This window comes from Benincasa hispida, chromosome 9 (genome assembly GCF_027475165.1).
Source record: "Benincasa hispida cultivar pf3 chromosome 9, pf3_genome.v1.1, whole genome shotgun sequence".
Lineage (NCBI taxonomy): Eukaryota > Viridiplantae > Streptophyta > Magnoliopsida > Cucurbitales > Cucurbitaceae > Benincasa > Benincasa hispida.
The window spans coordinates 73,761,905-73,777,544 of NC_143486.1; the positions used below are offsets into that span (position 1 = coordinate 73,761,905).

At 35.4% G+C, this 15,640-nt stretch overlaps 1 long non-coding RNA gene across 11 annotated transcripts; it reads right to left on the bottom strand.

The window, feature by feature from the left end:
- Positions 1 to 873: 873 nt before the first annotated feature.
- Positions 874 to 15,439, bottom strand: LOC120085292 (uncharacterized). Of its 11 annotated transcripts, none has more exons than XR_016531831.1 (8): positions 14,938 to 15,366; positions 14,693 to 14,784; positions 12,506 to 13,649; positions 11,995 to 12,074; positions 11,788 to 11,856; positions 3,535 to 3,630; positions 1,481 to 1,686; positions 874 to 1,416 (listed from the first exon to the last, which is right to left on the bottom strand). It is a non-coding gene; the product is annotated as an uncharacterized LOC120085292 (long non-coding RNA). The 11 variants fall into 11 exon arrangements; XR_016531837.1 differs by having other exon boundaries at positions 874 to 1,686; positions 12,506 to 12,567; positions 13,361 to 13,649; positions 14,938 to 15,356; XR_016531839.1 differs by lacking the exons at positions 874 to 1,416; positions 1,481 to 1,686; positions 3,535 to 3,630 and adding exons at positions 4,539 to 5,699; positions 5,864 to 5,927; positions 6,383 to 6,502 and having other exon boundaries at positions 14,938 to 15,365.
- Positions 15,440 to 15,640: the final 201 nt, after the last annotated feature.

The window sequence follows — 15,640 nt, forward strand, 5'->3', positions numbered from 1 at the left end:
AACCTTAGAGAGGATTGTTTGTGGCACTTGGAGAATTTACAAAGATAAGAATCATTTTAACCCTTTCTCCAATAACATGCTAGCTTACGTGTTTATCTATTTTGTCTAGTACAACGATTTTGTTTAATGTAAAAATCGATTTGTCGGATGTAAGGCATTCTAACACAACGTTTCCACTGCGACGGGATCCGATCTCAGTCCCTACCTATAAAATATTTGTCCAATTCACCTTTTAGATTTGTTACCAAGTAGAGTTGTTCCATTTCTATCAACTTAAAAATCTCAATCTAGACAGAATGTTCTTTAGACAAAGGTCCTTTTATGAGCAATTATTTTATAGACTTAATCTTTTAACCAAGTACATTTTAATCCTATTAAAACAAATTAAAAGATTAACCTATTTCTAATCTCATTAGAAATGCATTTAACACAAGTCTAGGTGAATCAATTTCAAATCATTTAAAAAAAAATTGAACATATGTTTACATGTAACTCTTGATTATCGATTTTAATCTAATTCATTGAACTTATAACCTTTAATAAACAATGAATTTGTCAAAATTCTTTTTTGTTTGTATTATGATGACTTTGATTAAATATAACGTTTATATTAATCTAAGTAATATTATGCTTAATGCAACGTTCATTTTTCATCTAATTAGAACGCTTATAATTATCATACATGAAAAATAAACATACATATTCATTTCTCTATATCATACATTATAATATTTATGACGCAGGAATATACTTACTCAAAACATGCATTCAAATAATATAACAATTATATTATAATGCAAGAGCATACTTATATTAATCATGTAACCATATAACATTTATTTGATGCATGATCATGTTTATTCTAAGGTGAGATTTTAAAACTATATGACATAAATTATGCAACATAAAAAACACACAGTTAAATAATACATCACATACATATAAAACTATATAAAAGCTATGATAGATCAAATATTGGAACCCTAAATTTAACAAAAGTAAAATTACAAAGGAAAGTTGTCATCCTTGCGTTGGAAAAGACTCTTACGATCAACTATCAGCCAGGTACCTTCCATGATGCACAAACTGAGATGGACAAGGGATTTTCGCTGAACTCCATGCATGACAAACAAAGTGCTCGACGCATGGGTTTCGAGTACCGCATGCGTTGGACAATGATGCTTAACACATGGGCATCATCCCTCTGCATGCGACTGTGAACATTGCATCCATCGCGCATAAGTCCCTTCACTGCATGGGCATCGACTCGCCGCATGGGTTTCGAGCACTGCATGCATTAGACAATGAAGCTCAACGCATGGGCATCATCCCCCCGCATGCAACTGTGAGCATTGCATCCATTGTGCCTAAGTCCCTTCATCGCATGGGCATTGACCTATCGTATGGGTATGCTACCTGCCACATGGGTTTAAGTTCAATCTTGTAAGTGTTGACACATGGTATGTGTTGACGCTCTTACCTTCAAGCTCCTCTGCTTTGCAAGGCCATAACCCCATCGCATGGAATGCATCTTGCCGCAAGCCATCATCCCATTTTATCTCGCCATAAGCCATCATCGAATGCTATCTCGCCACAAGCCATCATCACATGCCATCTCACCGTAGGCTATCATCTCATGCATAAATACCAGGCGCCATGAGACAGAAGCAAATCCTCTATTTTTATCTGAAAAACTAGGCTCCAGAAATATTCATTTCTGACCCCGAACGACCCAAAAATACAGACTCGATTGCAAAAATAAAATTCCCAAATAATAGACCCTTACATTGATCAAATCAACATAAAATTTTACAATCAATTGTGCCAATAAATGAAATTACCTATCAAGCAAACATCATATATTTTCAAGAAAAATGCAGAAAAATAACCCACTTCATGACTTAATTTTTGTTTCAAAAAATAAATAATAAAAATGCAAGAAAACCTGCCTCTGATACCAATTAAAGGAATCGAATTCTTGCAGAAGTGGGTGAATTCCTTTCATTTAGACATTCGATTTTTATGGAAACAAAAAATAGTAAAATAAAACATGTATTTGTAGAATAAACATTCAAACAAAACTATAAGCATGCTAGAAAATAGGAAGAAGAGAAGAAATCAAAATTCACATTTATTGATTCTTCTAGCTTTTCTCTTCCATCATTATCAATGATGTCGAACTTCTTCAATGAAGAAGAACCCCACTAACAAAGTTACCTTGCTAATTACTTTGTTAGTGGTTTCTAAGAGGTTAGGTTTTCTTACTTTGTGTAACCCCCCGTTTGGTAAATGAGATATAACTATATATTTATATGGAGAAGGGTAATCCAAGTACTTCCCTTTATAGATTTAGTGCTAATTAATTAAATAATCCTTATCTAATTAATTGACACATTTATTAAATGACCATATATTAAATCCTATTTAATATACATTTAATAATGATCATAAATATCATATATTTATACTAACCTCCAATCTCCATCAACTAAATCATATTTAACATGAAATTAATTAACATATAAATATCACATATTTATATGTATACATCTTTTTATGAATCCAATTTATATAAATCTAAGGATAAGGTTTCCCTCTTTATCCATATACTACAAACCATTTTGGTTATCACTCAAGACATAATCCACTTGTATGTCATCATATACATGTTTAAGTTACATACAAATAACTAGGGATATTAAGTTTATATGTATCTCAATACATGTACAGTTCGCAATACATCTACAGTTGTTGGTTCTCTTCGCACCCTACGTCTTTTTACTTGTTCTTCTTATAACTAAGTTTTTTTTGTTCTTTTCTTTTTCTTTTTGCTTTTTGCTTTTAGATAATTTCTATACTTTTTTGCAGTAACCCATCTTTTCAGGAGTTCTATTCGTTCGGGATCTTCTTTTTGTGTCATGTCCTCCATACTGGAGCTAAATATAATTTGTTGTCTTCCATTATGGTTTTTTTTTTTCTTTATAAATACAATTTTATTTTCTTCTATTTTCAGCCCATATTACCGATAATTTGTTGTCTTCCATATGTCTACGTACATATGTATATCAATGTATATATATACATATTCGACAATGTGACGATGGTGAATTTATTATTGTTTTTTTGTTGGAGGTGATATTGTTTTTCATTCCATATATTTTCTTTTTTTATCACTGTCGCAATATGTTTTTTTTTTACTAATTTAATGAATAATAACATTTGGAAAAGAAAGATTGAAAATAAATCTTCAAGTTTTATATTTTATTTATGTTTGATATATTTAAATTTTACATTAGAAGTAGTTTAAATAAATTGGGTAATGAATGACAATAAATTGGCCACATAGTCATGTTCGTTTTAAATTGAGCGCAACATCGGCTTGTTGGAATGTCTTCGAATTTGTATCTAGTGCTTCGTGAAACTAATAAAACATACAAGCGAAAGAAATTTATATCTAAAGAACTCTAATTACATTAAATTTTAAGGATTAAGCATTCTTGTTCAAAACTGAAAAATAAAGTTTGAAGAACAAACCTTGATGTAGCTCAAAATTGATGCAATCCTCTAGATGTTTTTTTATTATGAATACTTTGTGGACCATTGCTTGAGTCTTCTCCGCTATTCTCCGACCTTAGAACGTATTGTGGGATTCAAAATTGTAATCAATTTTAAGGAAAAATGGAGTTTGAAAGAATTTGGAGCTAAGTATTTTGAGAAGAAAAGAGCTGCTTCAAACGTCAGCCATTCAACAATTCTTGCTTCTCTTTAAAGAAGAAAACATGCAAAATCAGAATCATCTCAAAGTGACATCAAATTAATCACTAATTAGTGGGAATTGCGATATGTTAAAGAGGTTATGTTAAAGAGGTTCAAGTGGTAAAAATTCACTACCTCTAAAATTCAACTAATTTTGGATTCTAAAATTCAAATTTTAAATTAATTTTCTTAAAATTAACCCAAATACGTAATTTTAAATAAAATTAATTCTAATGATTAATTTTAAATAAAGTTAATTCTAATAATTAATTTTAAATAATTAATTAAATAATTTAATTAATAATATTAATTTAATATCAAATATTAAATTAATAATTAACATCAATCTCCATCATGAATCCCTATTTATGGGTACAATATTTAAATCATATTTAAATATTTCCTACGTTTCATATTGTTTAATACATAATTAAACGATAATTTGTTAAGTATATCGAATATAATTAACGCTTACTTCCTAAATAAAATTTGAATGTTTCAAATTTTCTCATCACAATGTTCTAAGGTTTAATTAACGCTTACTTCCTGTATCTTTCTACTCGTTCTTTTGGTAACTAATTTTTTTTTTTTTTTTTTGCTTTTAGATAATTTCTACTCCATTTGTTTGCAGCAACCCGACTTTTTTGGGAGTTCAGTTCATTCGAGATCTTTCTTTTCGTGTCATGTCCTAATTTCTTTTTTTATTGGAGGTGATCCATGTTAAGGATGCCAACACAGCCAACCACATCACCAAAGGAAAATTCACTCAACAGTGCAAGACTTCAAAAATTACAGCCTTGCCTCTTTACCAAAAGAATAGGTTTTACTAAAGGAATATGATTGTTACAACAAAGTGTCTAACCATTTGTTTTGTTGAGTTATTCTTGCATTCCCAAATTAGGGATTTCATATTGTATAAATATATCACCTATGTACATTTCAAGATACAAGAAATTATAAAGAAAAAGTTGGCTTGCCACTATCGTGTACCGTCCGAGTTATCGTCTGCCTGATTGAAACTATCGTTTACCTTTTCTGATACTATCGTCTACCTCCTGACGCTATCATCTACACGATATCATCTGTCGTCTACCTTCTGACGCTATCGTCTACATGATATCATCTGTCGTCTACCTCCTGATGCTATCGTCTATACGATATCGTCTATCTCTTGACGTTATCATCTACCTCCTTCAGACGTCATCGTCTACCTTTACCAAACGCTATCGTCTATCTCTTGACGCTATCGTTTACCTTGTCTAAGTGCTAATGTCCGCCTCTTGACACTATCGTGTACCTGTTGACATTATCGTCTACCTCTCCAGCACTATCTTTTACTGTCCAGTCGTATACCTCTTCAAATGACAACGAGCACTTCGACTTGCCACGTGAGTCTGCCGTATCCTTCAACCTCACACTTTAACTTGGTATCAGAGCTAATAATGACCAACATCAATCAAGGAAAACCTGGGAGCCACCCTTGGCACAGCCTACTTCAACGACCCATCCTTGAACCAACTCCTCAATCAGATAACCTCCATTAAACTTGATCGCAACAATTTCCTCCTATGAAAAAACTTGGCGCTTCCAATCCTTCAGAGTTACGACTTGAAGGACACCTGATCGGACAAAAGGTTTGCTCCCCAATGTTTCTGCAACCTGCAATCGGTGAGAGTATATTGACTGGATCGACTGGAGCAGAAGCTGCTTCGTGCAGCGCAGAAGGAAGCTCCGGCAATGGTGCTTCCAGCTCGTCGACAGCACTTGAGGTAAATCCTCAATACGAAGTGTGGATGGCTATAGATCAACTCCTCCTTGGCTAACTGTATAACTCCTTGACATCAGAGGTTTCCATTTAAGTGATGGGATGTGAATGTACAAGGGATATGTGGACCAACATTCAACAACTCTTTGGTGTTCAGTCCAGGGCTGAAGAAGATTATCTGAGATATGTGTTTCAAAAAACCAGGAAAGGTAATTTAAAACTGGAAGAGTACCTTCGAACTATGAAAATGAATGCAAACAATCTCGAGCAAGCTGGTAGCCCTGTGCCACCAAGAGCTCTTGTTTCACAAGTACTACTAGGACTTGATGAAGAGTACAATACCATCGTGGCCACGATCCAAGGGAGAGTGGACATGTCGTGGCTTGATATGCAATCAGAACTTCTCCTGTATGAAAGGAGATTGGAACATCAGTCAAACCAAAAGATGACAGTAGGCTTTAACCAAGTCAATAATGCATTAGTGAATATGACAAATACTAGACATGTCAACCAGAATAACAAGACCAATAGCAGCAATTAGTCTACTGGGGGAGGACAACGAGGTGGTGGTGGCCATGGTAGAGGTCGAGGCAAGGGAAGAAATAACAACAAACCTGTGTGTTAAGTCTGTGGGAAGGTAGGACACATAACATTTTACTGCTTCAACAGGTATAACAGAGATTTTGTTCCCAATTCTCCTCAAAACAAGGGACAACCCTTCCCCAACAACCAGACCAAAAACACACAACCTCACCCAACAGGCCTAGCCACTATTTATGGAAGTAATCCCTTTCTGACAAGATAAGAAAACATGACTGATGCAAATTGGTATGCTGACAGTGGTGCCTCCAATCATGTTACCTCAGACTTCAACAATCTTGGCAATTCGACTGAATACTCAGGTACTGAAGTAGTCACTGTAGCTAATGATAATACTCTAGAAATTTCTCATGTTGGAACTGTATGTCTATCTAGTGATGCCTGCAATTTGAAACTGAATGATGTGTTATGTGTGTCTGCCATTGCAAAAAATTTGGTCAGTATATCTAAGCTAACAAAAGACAATAACATGTTTATTGAATTTCACACAGATTACTGTCTTATTAAGGACAAGGGTACGAGACAAACAGTAATGAAGGGAATGCTTAAAGATGGACTATATCAGTTAGAAGGTGCAGAAGTCAACTCGAAGTCAGTAGGAAATGGAGTACCATCGCAACCAGTGCACAAGAATAAAGATCTATCTGCTCTTAGCATATCTTCGAAGCATAAGGTGTCTAAGATTATATGACATAGAAGGCTTGGCCATCTTTCGTAAAAAATACTAGAATTTATTATCAAAGGCTGTAATCTCCCTATGTTATCTAATGAAGAGCTCAAATTTTATGATTCTTGTAGCTATGGCAAATCGCATTCTCTAGCCTTCCCTAACTCTAACTCAAGAGCATCTGCAACCTTTGAACTTATACATACTGATTTGTGGGGTCCAGCTCCTCTCTTGTCTACAGATGGGTACAAATATTATGCTATCTTTGTTGATGATCATAGTAGGTACACATGGATCTATCCTCTGAGGTTAAAAAGTGACATACTTGTAGCTTTTCAACACTTTCTCACCATGATACAAACTCAGTTCAATATACTGATCAAGTCCCTATAGTTGGATAATGGTGGAGAATTAGTCAAGATACACAAAGTCTATCATCAGCTTTGCATTTCCTCCAGGTACATCTGTCCATATACGTCAGCACAAAATGGAAGAGCTGAGAGGAAGCACAAAAACATAGTGGAGACAGGGCTAACCCTACTAGCCCAAACACATCTTCCCTTACATCATTGGTGGGATGCTTTCTTATAATCAACTCTATTGATTAATGGCCTTCCCACCCTTGTCCTAAATGGATGGTCTCCAATGGAAGTGATGTTAAAAGCTCAGGTTTGAGGAACTTCGAATATTTGGGTGTGCATGTTTCCCCTGCTTGAAACCGTACAATTCACATATGGAGAGCTATCGCACAGAGAAGTGCATCTACCTCGGTCCGGCTGTGAATCACAAAGACTAGAAATGCCTCAACCCCAATGGTAGGCTATTCATCTCTCAACATGTTGTGTTTGATGAAACCGACTTTCCTTGTCAGGTGTCTCCATCAGCTTGCAGACCAGCCAAGCAAACTGTTGTCGTTCACCCGGTTTCCTGGTTGCCCCTCAGTTAGGACACATCGCATAGTGACTCTATGTCCTCTACGTTCACAACCTCACCCTCACCGATTGTCAGAACAACCCACATCCAATCACCAGCTAATAACTCTACAGACAGCCCAACCTTCCCACCTCCCTCTTCTGATCGTCTACCCACCAATTGTTTACCCAACGATCGTCTACCCTCATCGTCTAGTGTCCAGCCCACTGATCGCCTACCCATCAGTTGCTTACCCAGAAATCGCTCACCCAATGATCGTTCACCTACAGATCGTTTACCCAGCGATTTTTTACCATCATCGTGTAATGTCCAGCCCACCGATCGTCTACCCATCGATAGTTTACCCAACGATCATTTACCCACCACCCGCTTACCCACCGATCGTTTACCTACTGATTGTGTATCCACCGATCGTTTACCACCTGACTCACCATCGCCTAGTGCCCAACCCACCGATCATTTACCTTCGTCGTTTACTGCCCAGTCTTCACCCGATACTGTCTCACACCCTGTACTTGTGTCTACTCATCCCATGATTACCCGAGGAAAGGCAGGCATCTTCAAACCCAAAATAATATCCTCCCAAACCCAAAAAGACTGGTCTCTAACCGAACCTACCCGAGTCAGTGATGCGTTCAAAACCACGTAGTGGAACAAAGCGATGAGTGATGAATTTCAAGTACTGATGAAAAATCAGACCTGCACTTTAGTTCCTCCGTCACCATCGATGAACGTTGTTGGCAATAAATGGGTGTTTAGAATCAAACGGAGTTCTAATGGCTCCATCAACGGTACAAAGCACGCCTCGTAGCAAAAGGCTTCCATCAAAACTCGGGCATTGATTTCTTCGAGACATTTAGTCCAATGGTAAAGACGTCCACCATCTGGATCGTCATTAGCCTTGCTGTATCCAAAGGGTGGCAGCTAGGACAGTTATATTTCAATAACTCTTTCCTTAATGGGGTCCTCGATGAAGAGGTTTACATGTGCCAACCGCAAGGATTTGTTCATCCTCAACTGCCAAATCATGTATGTCGCTTACACAAGGCCATATATGGCCTCAAACAAGCGCCAAGGGCCTGGAATAACACACTGAAAACAACACTATGTAGCTGGGGCTTTCAGAATGCTAAGTCTGATACATCTCTCTTCATATATCGGTGCACTTCTACCTTGATACTCTTACTGGTATATGTTGATGATGTAATTATCACCGACACCGATCCGCGGGTAATCAACAAGCTTGTAACAGCCTTGGACTCCAAGTTTGCTCTAAAGGATCTTGGCCAATAACATTATTCCTTGGAGTCCAACTGCACACTGTCCCAAATGGAGTTCTATTGAATCAGGAAAAGTATGTCGAGGACCTACTTCACTGCTTTGACCTTGCAGATCTAAAACCGGCACCCTCTTTGAATGTTCTAAACAAGTAACTCTCCATGTCCGATATATCTATCGGAGCACGATTGGTGCCCTACAGTACTTAACCACCACGAGACCTGATATTACATATGCGATTAATCATCTAAGTCAGTACTTAAAGTAACCTACAGACATCACTAGCAAGCCAACATAGATGATCGAAAATCAGTTGCTGCTTATTGCATCTTCCTTGATGGTAATCTTGTCTTCTGGTCCTCAAAGAAAAAAATCTATTGTTGCTCGGTCCAGAACAGAATCTGAATATAGAGCGCTTGCTCATGCCTCTGCAGAAATCATCTAGGTACAACAATTATTGTCTGAGATTGGTGTCAAACATAAATCGACTCCAGTCCTGTGTTATGAAAACCTCAGCGTCGGTACTCTAGCCGACAATTTGGTGTTTCATGCGCGGACCAAGCACATTGAGATCGACATTCACTTCGTTCGTGATCAAGTCCTCAGTGGTCAGCTTGATGTTCGTTATGTACCATCCTCCGACCAAATCGTTGACTGCCTCACCAAGACCTTAACACACTCACAGTTCTTCCACCTTCGATCCAAACTCAATGTAGTAGAACTACCCTCTCATTTGAGGGGGGGATATTAAGGATGCCAACACAGCCAGCCACGTCACCAAAGGAAAATCCACTCAGCAGCTTCGTCAGCAGTGCAAGACTTCATAAATTACAATCTTGCCTCTTTACCAAAAGAATAGGTTTTACCAAAGGAATATGATGGTTACAATAAAGTGTCTAACCATTTGTTTTGTTGAGTTATTCTTGCATTCCCAAATTAGGGATTCCATATTGTATAAATACATCACCTATGTACATTTCAAGATACAAGAAATTATAAAGGAAAAGTTGGCTTGCCACTAACGTGTACCGTTTGAGTTATCGTCTGCCTGATTGAAACTATCGTTTACCTTTTCTAATACTATCGTCTACCTTCTGACACTATCATCTATACGATATCATCTGTCATCTACCTCCTGATGCTATCGTCTACACAATATCGTCTATCTCTTGACGCTATCGTCTACCTCCTTCAGATGTCATTGTCTACCTCCACCAAACGCTATTTTCTATCTCTTGACGCTATCATTTACCTTGTCTAAGTGCTATCGTCCGCCTCTTGACACTATCATCTACCTATTGACATTATTGTCTACGTCTCCAGCACTATCGTTTACTGTCCAGTCGTATACCTCTTCAAACGACAACGAGCACTTCGACTTGCCACATGAGTCTTCGTAATGACATACAAGTGGATCAAGTCTTAAGTGAACCAAAATAGTCTGTAGTATATGGATATAAGGGGGAAACTTTATCCTGGTAACACTATGGACGCGGTCATATAACTCTGTAGTGTTACCTGGATCAAGTCTTTGTGGAATTGTTACAAATGTTGTGACTTGTCACAGATGGTCTGATTCTAATCATTCGTGTAGTGGACATGCGAGCGGAGGCGTCCTATACAAAGAGTTTGTATAAGACCAGACCTTGAAGTGTTAAAGTCTCGTCGTATAACCCCATTCATGATTGAGACTTCATTTCACTAGGATGGCCATAGGTAACATGACTTTAATCCTAAGTGAGTTGGGAACTCCTGCCATTGAGGGCGGTCCTTTGATTTGTATGGGTGCGAGTGGCCAAAGTGCCGACTCAAACCTACCATTTTGGGGACTCGTCTGATTTAGGAGCTAGGAACTCAGCTTCACAAGATGAAATTCACTCCTTCCCCGAGGCAGAGGTAAGTAGATAGATAGCTCCTTTAAGGGCTGATCCAGGGCTTGAACGATGTAGCGCTACACACCTTCTCATGGTCCGAGAGGTGTTCACACATAGTAGAACTATGTTGTATTGTTCATTAGAGGGACTAGTGGTACATAAGGAGGAAGATGTAATTGTAGGGGAAAAACGGTAAATTGTCCTACTGTAATTACGAGCATCTGTGAAGGGTCATCATACTGATGATTGGTTATATCCAATGGACATAGAAATATATCTATGGCAAGAAGAGTTCAACTGTTGGTCTTTAGTGGAATGTCTAGCAATTAACAGATGGTGGATATCGTTGGAGCTTCAAGCCATAGATCCATAACGTCCTCTTGGTAGCTTGGATACAAGTTGGGAGTCAGTTTTTGGATCAATTTGGAATGTTCAAATTAACAAGAGGGAGTTCGTATATATGATATAATTAAATTAGTTAATTATATATGATATAATTAACTTTATGTATGAGATACATTAATTTGGAGGAAATTGGATATAAATATGATTTATATCTAGCGGAGGAAAAATAACATGATTAATATATGATATTAATTTATAAGTTATGAATATGATGTGATCACATGCATTGGATGGTTAAAAGGGTAATGGGATGGCATCTCTTATTTTTTAATAACACTTGCTTGAGTTTGCATGGATCTAAAGAGAGTTCTTATCTAACAAAGAATGTCTAAAACTAATTAACTACAAATATTTACTTGCCTACAATTAGAAATCATAAAAATTCAATGGAAACATAAACAATAACTAAGTTATGACTACATAACTGTAGGATAGTCGGAGCACTTCAACACATATTTTAATCTAACACTTTAGAACAAATTAAATTTTAAGATGTCTTATAATATTACCTTTTAAAGGGAACACATCTTGCTTGTTTGAACTCTACTTATTTTCTCCCAAAACAATTGCAAAATTTCCTAAAGACACCAAGAATATAGTTGTAGAGATTAAAATTAGTTCAATAATCTTAACCAAATATTTGAGACGATCTTAAAACACATTAATCTAGTTCAAAATTATATTTAAAGTCCTTAAGGGTATGAAGAGCTTAATACCTAAATTGTACAAAAAAAAAAAAAAAGAAAGTTCCTTATTCGCTGAAATGAGTACGAAGGAGTCCAAAACTAGTTCGAACCTACAATTAATAAATTTCAAGTGTTAGTGACAATTCAAAAACATGTTAATCTAGTTTAGAATTATTCAAAACGATACTGATTAAACTTACCCAAACAATCCCATTGCTTTGTGATTTTAAACCAATTTACAACATTTAGTAAGGATTCGAAAAATTTAAATGAGACTTTGCCAACTAAATCTTACCAAAAAAAAAAAAAAAGCTTATTTGTTGGAATGAGTACGAAGGAGTCCAAAACTAATTTGAACCCACAATCAATAATTCTCAAGTATTAGTGACAATTTAAAAACACAATGATCTAGTTTGAAATTATTTAAAGTGGATCTAAATACCTACTAAAATTACTCGTATAGTCCCAAAACCTTCCTAGTTGGTTTTAAATTAATTTACAACATTTAGTAAAGGTTCGAGAAAGTCTAAACGAGACTTACCACCAAAATCTTACCCAAAAGAGCTTAGTTCTTTGCTGAAGCGAGTCTGAATGAGTTCAAAGCTAGTGTGATGGTTCAAAATAACAAAATTTGTAAGCCACACCAAGTGAATAAAGAAGTTAATTAACATAACAACAGCTTTCAAAATGATCTTGTATCTTTCAAAGTCAATTTGATTCCACTGCATATCTATACTAGGAGTAACCTAGAAGAAAATAGCATACCCAAAAACATTAACATAACAACAGCTCTCATTTTCGATAAACCCTAGCAACTAATCTTATCAATAGAAGCCATGAATAATTTAACAACCCAAAAACTAAACTAATCAATAACAAATTTATGACTACCATAAAGAGATAATGAATAACTAACCCCTTAGATGCTTGGAAATTGTTCTTTGAAGCTTCATCTACCTTATTGAGTTACTTTTAACATTAATTTTTTTTTTTTTTTATTTCATTGAAACGATCCAACCTTAATAAGTTGTGAAATTTATATCCTTCAAATCTAAACTAAAAATTATCTATGAACTAACTAATGATACTTTGTTGCTGGGAATAAGAGTAAAAATGTAACACATTCTTAAATTTATGGATCAAAAGGAAATTAAATCTCAAAGTTCGAAGGTAAAAATATTATGGTTTAAAACATAAGGAACAAATAAAAATTAGACTCAAAATTTAAGGACGAAAAGGGTATTTTCTTAACTTGTTTTATTTAAAGTACAAGCAGTACTAAAGATAGAATGGAAAGGATGGATTCCTTGCTCATACTTAGTAACCAAAGAATGTCACAAAATGATCATAATATTACACAAGTAATTTATGATAAGGAAAGGAAGAGAATACCCACCAAAAAGTTGCAACAAAATTACCAGTTGTACTCAGCTCATCCTCATATATGCTGGGATCAAAGTTTGTAACATCTGCTTTGTCATTACACTTGATTGCAATTTTATCATAAGCGCTAAAACAAGTAGTACTTACAAGTTGAAGTTTATAATCAGGTAATCAAAACAGATCAACAAACACAACAAAGCACTCATTAACGTATCTCGTTGCTTCGATCTTGGAATCGAATAATCCAAATAAATGTTGGGAGTTTGTGAAATCAGAGCCTCACCGAGCAGTATCAAATCTATCTGTTGAAATTTCATCAAATCCAACAACATACAATTCCATCATCAATGAAAACCATAAACAAATTTATCAACTCAAGCAATTAAGCCTATCAAAACTCAAATAGAAATCATAATAATTCATTGGAAACCATTAATGAACTTATCTACCAAGCAAGTTAAGCTTATCAAAGCTAAGATAAAAGATTAATAGAACCCAAATTCATTCGATAAAATACATAAACAATAGAAACCATAAACAAGAACTTAAACAAAAAAAACTTGTAAACACATACAACTCAAAGGAAACCACAAAAAAAAAAACTTATCAACACAAACAAGTAAGTTAATCAAAATTCTAATAGAAATCATAACAACTCAATGGAAACCATAAACAATAATTATGTTATGACTACCATAGTTGTAGGATAGTTAGAGCATTCCAACATATAAACATATTTTTTGAACTCTTACCAAACTACACTAGTCAAATTATAAAACAATTGAAGCTTTATAACATTAACAACAATAGCCAAAAGCTTTGCAACATTAACAACAATAGCCAAAAACTTTAGTTGTTAAAAAGTAAATAAATAAAATAACAGAAGAATAGCTCTTTTAAGCCTTATTTCATTCATTATGATTTTCTTTTTATCAATTTTAACATTAGATACTAACAAATCAATTTAGACTAACTTGTGCTTCTAAATATGATTAGGGTTTTTTTAAGTTTTAGTTTAAAAAATAACGAAAGTAAAACTGTTTTAAACCTAGTTTTAGTTTATTGATTCAAGAATTTCACCATTGAAATTGCAAGAACTAATGTCTAAGTACCTCAAGGCCTCGGCTTCACCAATGGAGTTGGGAATCTCTCCTAAAAAAATGGTTTCATGGAGACCAAAAATTTCAATGAATTTTTATTCACATAAGAGAAACCGTGAAAACAATCTACCCGCATAACAAGAGAAACCCATCATTGTCATGCCAACAAATTCTAAGAATACAAATACAATTCTTTAGAAGAAAAAGAACAAAAGTATTACAAAGAGAGAGATTGGAGCTTCTACCTTCCAAATTCAAATGTCAACCACCATTGAAGAAGAAGAAGAAGAAGCTTCAGAATGGTCTTCAATGGTGCCCCCAACACTACAATAAATAACTCAATTCCAAAGAAAAACAAATGAACAACAAACAAGAGATGGTAACGGAGAGGGAAAAAACATAGAGAATCGTGAGAAGAAGATACAAATGCTAAATAGAAGAAATTAATAATTAAGGCACCAAAAAATCACAAATAACTAAAAACACTCACTGCAGACGTTGAAAGAAGAAACCACCCAGAAGAATGCCAGAGGAGAGAATCGTGGTCGGAACGCGGTGTTTTCAGGTGAACTATAACCGTCGATTCGGTGGTGGCGACGAGAAATCGGACCATAGAAATGAGGGAAAATTCAATGGGAAATCGAAGAAAGGGGAAAGAGGGGAGGGAAACCGAACAAATGGGAAAGATTGGAGGAAATTTGCGGAAATGAAAATTGTGAAAAAGGGGAAGGGAAAGCATGTAGGGGGAAACTAAAACATGGAGGAAAGATGCAAAACAAGGAGGAAAATTGAGTGGGAGAAATTAGGCCAAAATTTTTCACTTGAATTTTTTGCACTTTCAGCAACGAAGTAACATGTTGCTAAAAGTTATTAATTTTTAGTGGCGCCAGTGTATATGTCACAAATTTTTATACTGACGCTAAGATATATTCTATTGCTTATGCTGATACTCTGCGACATGTATTTTAAAACGTTGCTATAAGTCAACTTTTAGTAACAAATATTGCCTCCATCACTAAACCTTTGTTACTAAAAGTGATTTTTCGTATAATGGATATTTTTTACTTTTATCCATCTCTTGAAGTCCAATTGCTTTATTTAGCTTTTAGCTTCTAATTGTCTCAAACTAACCTCAGATAGTCTGTAACACTTCGAAATGCATCGATATCCTACAAATACAAATATATAAGCAC